The sequence below is a fragment of the Piliocolobus tephrosceles genome, unplaced genomic scaffold (genome assembly GCF_002776525.5).
Source record: "Piliocolobus tephrosceles isolate RC106 unplaced genomic scaffold, ASM277652v3 unscaffolded_1200, whole genome shotgun sequence".
Classification (NCBI taxonomy): Eukaryota; Metazoa; Chordata; class Mammalia; order Primates; family Cercopithecidae; genus Piliocolobus; species Piliocolobus tephrosceles.
The window spans coordinates 1,474-9,353 of record NW_022293200.1 but is presented as its reverse complement, the minus strand read 5'-3'; the positions used below and the strand labels follow the sequence as shown (position 1 = coordinate 9,353).

Below are 7,880 nucleotides of genomic sequence, written 5' to 3'. Positions count from 1 at the left end.
AAAAAAAAAAAAAAAAAAAAAAAAAAAAAAAAGAGAGAAATATATATAAAAACTGTGAAAACAAAAACAAGAGGACAAATAAGCAAACATGTTCATTGAAGTATTTATTGCATTGAATATATAGTTCAATTATAGATAATGTTTTTAAAAGGTTACTGATTATTCCAAATCATGAACTAGGTATATCTTTTCATGTATTTATGTATTTAAAAAGTTCCTTTGCAGGATTATTATGCTTTCATTTAGAAGTTTTGCATATCAATTTGTTAGAGTTAGATCAAAGCATCTGATGTTTTGTGATGCCATTTAAAAATATATAATTTTCAAGATTTTAATTTATCAATTTTTTACTATTAGTATAGAAAAATGTAATTAATTTTTAAATTATTATTTTTTTTTTTTATAGAAACAGGGTCTCCCTAATTTGCCTAGGCTGGTCCTGAAATTCTGGGCTTAAGTAACCCTCCTGCCTTGGCCTCCCAAAGTGTTGGGATTATAGGCATAAGCAACCATGCCTGACCAAATTTTTTTATATTGGCTTTGTATCAAGTATCCTTGATAAATTTATTTGTTAATTCTAATATTTTTTCCATGAATATTTTAAGTTTTATGTAAACCTAATCATGTCCTCTGTGAATGATGACAGTTTTATCTTTTACTTTCTAAAAGTTTTTGTATTTTTATTTATTTCTCTTGTCTTATACACTACAAAGAGCATCTAGTTATATGGGGACAAGACTGTATCTTTGTCATGTTTCTGTTCTCAGGTAAATACATATTGCAACAGTATGCATATTCCTTCATTCTGTTGGTCTGCACATTAAGGGAGACCCTTTCATGCTTAGCTTAAGAGATTTAAAAAAAAATAGAAATGGTTTAAAAACATTGAATTCAGGAACTATTTTCTCCCATTGTATAGATTGTCTTTTCACTCTCCTTATAATGTTATTTAATTCACAAAAGTTTTTAATCTCAACACTTCATTCATTAATTTCTAATTCTTTTCTCTGTTTTTGTTGCTCTAAATAAGAAATTGAGTCTGAAGTCATGACTTACCCTATGTTTTATTCTAAGAGCTTCATTGTTTTAGTTATATTTAAGTTTTTGATTCATTAAATTTAATTTTTGTATATATATAGTGTTAAGGGTGCAACTTTACTTTTTTTTTTTTTGAGACAGATCCTTGCTCTGTTGCCAGACTGGCATGCAGCGGCGCAAGCTCAGCTCACTGCAACCTCCACCTCCTGGATTCAAGTGATTCCCCTGCTTCAGCCTCCCAAGTAGCTGGGATTACAGGAACTTGCCACTACACCTGGCTAATTTTTTGTATTTTAGTAGAGACAAGGTTTCACCATGTTGGCCAAGATGGTCTCAATCTCCTGGCCTCGTGATCTCCCCACTTCAGCCTCACAAAGTGCTGGGATTACAGACATGAGAACCTGCACACGTAAAACTTCCCTCTTTTATCATGTGCATATCCTGCTGTCCTGGCACCAAATTTAAAAGTTTTATTAAAATTTTAGTTGATAAATAATAATGGTATTTATTATGGGGTGAATTGTGATGTTTTGATATATATGTACACTATAAAATTATCAAATCATGATAATTACATATCTGTCACCCAAATGTTTCTTGATTCTTTGTGGTGACAACATTGAAAATCCTCTCTTTTAGCTATTTTGAAATACACAATAAATTTCAACTCTTATTTCAGATACAGGGGATACTTGTGCAGGTTTGTTGCATGGGACTGTTGCAGGATGTTAAGGTTTGGGGTATGAATTCCATCACTCAGGTGGTGAAAATAGTACCCAAAAGGCAGTTTTTCAACCTACTTCCTCCCTCCAGCCTCTAATAGTTCACAGTGTCTATTGTTCCCATATATATGTCCATGTGTTGTTTAACTTCCATTTATAACTGAGAACATGCATTATTTGATTTTCTTTTCCTGTGTTAATTTGCTTAGAATTATGACCTTTGGCTCCATCTCAATTGCTGCAAAGAATATGATTTCATTCTTTTCATGGCTGCATAGGATTCCATGGTGTATATATGTACCACTTTTTAAAATCCAATCTACCATTGATGGACACCTGGATTAATTCCACTCTTTCATGGAGCAGATTGCCAGCACTGTTTTTGTGGAATCTGAGAAGGGATATTTTGGATGGCTTGCAGCCTATGGTGACAAAGGAAATATCCTCAGATAAAAACTGGAAACAAGCTTTCTGAGAAACTGCTTTGTGACGTGTGAATTCTTCTCACAAAGTCACATGACTCTTTCATTGAGCAGCTTGCTAACACTGATTTTTCAGAATCTGCAGTGGGATATTCTGGAGCGCATAAAGGAGTATGGTGAAAATGGAAATATCATCTGATGAAAAGTTGAAAGAAGCTTTCTGAGAAACTGCTTTGTGAGTGTGAATTCATCTCACAGAGTTACATCACTCTTCTATGGAGCAGTTTTCTAGCACTGTTTTTTGTGGAATCTGAGAAGAGGTATTTTGGATCACTTTGAAGCCTATGGTGACAAAGGCAATATAATCAGATAAAGCTAGAAGGGAGCTTTCTGAGAAATGGCTTTGTGCTGTGTGAATTCATCTCTCAGAGTTACACCTTTCTTTTCATGGAGCAATTTCCTAACATTGTTGTCATGGAATCTGCAATGGAATATTGTGAGCACATTGAGTCCTATGGTGAAAAAGGAATTATCCTCAGATAAACCTGGAGAGAAGCCTTCAGAGAAACTTTTGTGAGGCATAAATTCATCTCACAGGGTTACACCACTCTTCTATTGAGCAGTTTGCTAACACTGTTTTCGTGGAATCTGCAGTGGGATATTCGGGAAGGCATTGAGGACTATGTTGAAAAAGGAAACATCCTCTGATACAAACTAGAAACAAGCTTTCTGAGAAAGTGCTTTGTGCTGTGTGAATTCATCTCACAGAGTCACACCACTCTTTCATGGAGCAGTTTGCTAGCACTGTTCTTGTGGAATATGTGAAGGGATGTTTTGGATCGCTTTGAAGTCTATTGTGACAAAGGAAATAACCTCAGATAAAAACTAGAAAGAAACTTTCTGAGAGACTGCTTTGTGAAGTGTGAATTTATCTCACAGAGTTACACAGTGGTTTTCATTGAGAAGTTTGCTAACGTGTGTTCACGGAATCTGCAATGAGATATACGGGAGCGCATTGAGGCCTGTGTTTAAGTAGGAAATATCCTCAGATTAAAAACAGGAAAGAAGCTTTCTGAGAAACTGCTTGTGATGTGTGAATTCATCTCACAAAGTGGAACCATCTTTCTTGGAACAGTTTACTGACACTGTTTTCATTTAATCTGCAATGGGATATTGCGAGCGCATTGAGTGCTATGGTGAAAAAGGAAATATCATCGGATAAAAACTGGAGAGAAGACTTTGGAGAAACTGCTTTGTGATGTGTAAATTTATCTCAGAGAGTTACACTTCTCTTTCATTGAGCAGTTTGCTGACACTATTTTAGTGGAATCTGCAATGGGATATTTGGCAGGGCATTGAGGCCAGTGGTGAAAAGGGAAATGTCCTCAGATAAAAACTTGAAAGGAGCTTTCTGAGAAACTGCTTTGTGATGTGGGATTTCATCTCACAGAGTTACACCACTCTTTCGTGGAGCTGTGTGCTAGCACTTCTTGTGTAATCTCAGAAAGGATATTTTTGCTCGCTTTGAAGGCCATGGTGGCAAAGGAAATAACCTCAGATAAAAACTAGAAAGGAGCTTTCTGAGATACAGCTTTGCGATGTGTGAATTCATCTCACAGAGCTACATCATTCTTTTACTGGAGGAGTTTGTTAGCACTGCTTCTATGGAATCTGAGAAGGGATACTTTGGATTGCATTGAAGCCCATGGTGAAAAAGGAAATAGCCTCAGATAAAAACCAGAAAGAAGCTTTCTAAGAAACTGCTTTGTAATGTACGAATTCATGTCACAGAGTTACACTACTCTTTCATGGAGCAGATTGCCAGCACTGTTTTTGTGGAATCTGAGAGGGGATATATTTTGCATGGCTTTGAGCCTATGGTGACAAAGGAAATATCCTCAGATAAAAACTGGAAACAAGCTTTCTGAGAAACTGCTTTGTGATGTGTGAATTCTTCTCACAGACTCACACTACTCTTTCACTGAGCAGTTTGCTAACACTGATTTCCCAGAATCTGCAGTGGGATATTCTGGAGCACATTGAGGAGTATGGTGAAAATGGAAATATCATCTGATGAAAAGTGGAAAGAAGCTTTCTGAGAAACTGCTTTGTGAGTGTGAATTCATCTCACAGACTTACATCTTTGTATGTTGATTTTGTGACACTGACTTTCCTGTATTCAAATCCCATAAGTAGAAAAGATTTCTAATACAACTCAGGAAAACATCATATCATAAAGTATCTTTCCTCCCTTTAGCAGAATCATGACATATCTTGGGAAGCAATTCCACACCATGAAATTGGACAGAATCTGGGAATATACAAACCCCAATACACATACCACTATACTTCCAATGCAGTTATTTAGGCCTGCATTATAGTCAAGTCACAGGAATATTTTTCTTTAAGATTAGTAGCACCATATTTGAACTCATTGCATTGAAAGGAGCATCAAAGTAACTTAACCCATGGCACTGCTCTGGATATGGCACTCCCCAAATCTGACAAACAGAATCACTCAATATAGTCCATCCATGGCCCAGAGCCTACTACAGAATACATCCTGTAGCAGCAAAGTTTCTAATCAAGTCCTAGTCTCATTTGCACACACCCAAGCACCTCACAGGTCTATTAAGTTGCAGATAGAATCGCACAGGGCCAGTTACAACCCAGACTCAACGACAAGGCACACCAGACAGACTCAACTGTGACAGTAAACTAGCCTGCTGCCAACTTAAATACATTACTGTCCATCAATATACCAGGGAAACTATTACAGAATTAATGCAAACTAGACTCTCCCCAGTCTGAGGCAAGTATCTGACCTCAGTATCTTTTAAAAAGATAGAGACAATTACATTGCCACTACCTAGGTGGTACTATGAAGCGATTGTCCATTTATATAACGCAAAATGGAGAAGACAGAAAAGAAGATCATAAATCATAAAAGGCTCCACAAAGTATCTGAGAGCATCCAGTGTTTTCTATTCAGGAAAGGAAACAAAACATAACATAGTGAGTGAAGGGCCTTTGAAGTTCTAAGAGGGAGCATTGTTTTTCTGGAATTATGCAATAGTTACCTTATGTGTCTAAATTTTAAAATTTTATTGATTATCTCAAATCCAAACACCAGCTAACCAATCCTCCAACTTTACTGAGTCTCCTCTCACATAGAATATTCTTAATTTCTCAGATGTACTTTGCAAGAATGTATCACTCCTCTTATCAGTTCCTCCTCAATCTCAGTCCAGTGATATTTTACACCCCCCCCCCACACACACACTTCATCTTGGATACTGTTTACATTCTGATTAACAAGTACAATTAGCAATAAGTGTATGCTAATTTAATGCCATATGGAAGTTTTCTCTTAGAGATTGAAGGGATGAAAAACATGGGAAGTGCAGTATTTCTATATTTTGGAAACTTTCTGCATGGTTTTCTGTGTAAGTGGGGCAAATATTTGAAAGTGAGAGTGTCTTTTTAACTATATTTCATATTCCCCCTTTAGGTCTCTTATGCTGTATTATGGAGTTTAAGAATGGATTTTCTGTTTCTCCAAGAAATAGACACCATGCTGTGAAAGAAGTTATGCTTTCTCACTGGAAGCAAGAAAACTCATGCAAGAAAACTCATGCAAGAAATTCTCTGTAGAGAATTGCCACCGATATGCTTCATATAAACAACACAAGGTTTCACCCATCCACCTTCCTCCTAGTGGGGGTCCCAGGGCTGGAAGGATGTGCATGTACAGATTGGCTTCCCCTTCTTTGCAGTGTATCTAATAGCCCTTCTAGGGAACATCACTATCTTGTTTGTGATACAGACTGAACAGAGCCTCCACCAACCCATGTTTTACTTCCTAGCCATGTTGGCCTGCACTGAACTGGGCTTGTTTCCAGCAACTATTCTCAAGATGCTGGGAATTTTCTGGTTTAATCTTGGAGAGATTGAGTTTGGTGTCTACATCACACAGATGTGTACCATTCATATATGCACTGTCCTGGAGTCTGTAGTACTGACCAGTCATAGCCATAGATGGCTATATTGCCATCTGCAACCCCCTGAGATATAGCATGATCCTTACCAACAAGGTAATAGCCATTCTGATCATAGTCATCATTGTCAGGACTTTGGTGTTTGTGACTCCATTCGTATTTCTCATCCTGAGATTGCCTTTCTGTGGTGTCTGGATTATCCCTCATACCTATTGTGAACACATAGGCTTGGCAAAGTTAGCTTGTGCCAGTATTAGAGTTAATGTTATATATTAATTGATTACCTTCTCAGTGGGATACATTGACCTTTCTGTGATTGGATTTTCCTGTGTCCAAATCCTCCAAGCTGTCTTCCATCTCCCATCCTGGCATGTCCGGCTTAAGGCACTCAGCACATGTAGCTCTCACATCTGTGTTATGTTGGCTTTCTACCTGCCAGTCCTCTTTTCCTTCATGATACACTGCTTTGGCCACAACATCCCTCGTTACATCCACATTCTTCTGGCCAATATATATGTGGTTTTTCCTCCCGCTCTTAACCCTGTTATCTATGGGGTCAAGACAAAACATATACGAGAGCAGGTGCCTAGGTTACTTAATCCTAAAAGCTTTTGGCATTTTGCCCCCAAGTGGATCTTCCACAACAGTTCAGTTAGATGATAATGAGTTCATAACAAAATAAACACTGGAAACTTTTTTTTTTTTACTACTTCTCTTGCATCCCCACATGAGCCAATAGCATTATATCCCCTACAATGTCACGTGATTTCAGTACGGTCCATTGGTAGGTATAGCTCAAAGATTCCAAAACAATCTCTGTTTCACCCATTAAAAGTACAAAAAATACTCACATTTAAAACCCACGATACTACAAAATGCCTAAAGAGAGACAAAGGTTTTGTAAAAGTTATTGCCCAGTAATTTTAGATTCTCTGTATTTACATACCTGAAGCTGAAGTTCATAATGACTAAAATGATGTGGTATTTCATCAGAACCAAGCAGGATACAGTGGCAAAAGAAATTAACTAGGAGTCATAAGATCTAGATTTAAATACAGATTATGGCCTTACCTAAAATTTTGACATGAGAATTTCACTTAGACTCTTTGAGTTCACAGTACCAAATTCATACTAATTTATAACATTTTATGAGCAGGGATGCTGAAGCTTAAAGGGAATGTTGTGAAAACCTGTGAAGCTTGTAAAGCATTAAAAGATTTGGAAACAAATAAAGTGAGTGCTTATTAAACATAATTATAGTGTAACTGTTATTTCTAATGTATGTAGATTTCATTTACTAATCCAGTTCTAGTATACAATCCCTGATTTGAGGTCAGCTCTCCAGATCCAGATTATCCCAATGCATGGGGCTCTTCATGTACCTCTCAGTTTTTATCTTCTCAGGAGACTATAAAGCCTGAAGAGTTAATAGGGATCTATCCTGGGCTTAAGGACTCAGGGAAATCCCATCCTCCACAATCTTTGCTAGAGTGGGTTTTAGGGCAGATTGTAATAGTGTGGCTGCTGAAATAATATGAAGTCATTCTTAATAAGGTATAGAAGATAAATAGGACAATTTATTTCTTTGGGTATTCTAGGAGCTGCAAAAATGTGAAGCTGGCTTCTAATTGGAAATGGACCCCTGATTGAAACTCAAGGTAGAGTGAGTAGGAATGTACAGAGAATAGTGCAAAAGTAAT

General features: G+C 37.1%; 1 pseudogene; it reads left to right on the top strand.

Annotated features, from left to right (window-relative positions):
• Nucleotides 1-5,845: 5,845 nt before the first annotated feature.
• On the top strand, nt 5,846-6,840 carry LOC111520198 (annotated as a pseudogene).
• The last annotated feature ends 1,040 nt before the right edge of the window (nt 6,841-7,880 follow it).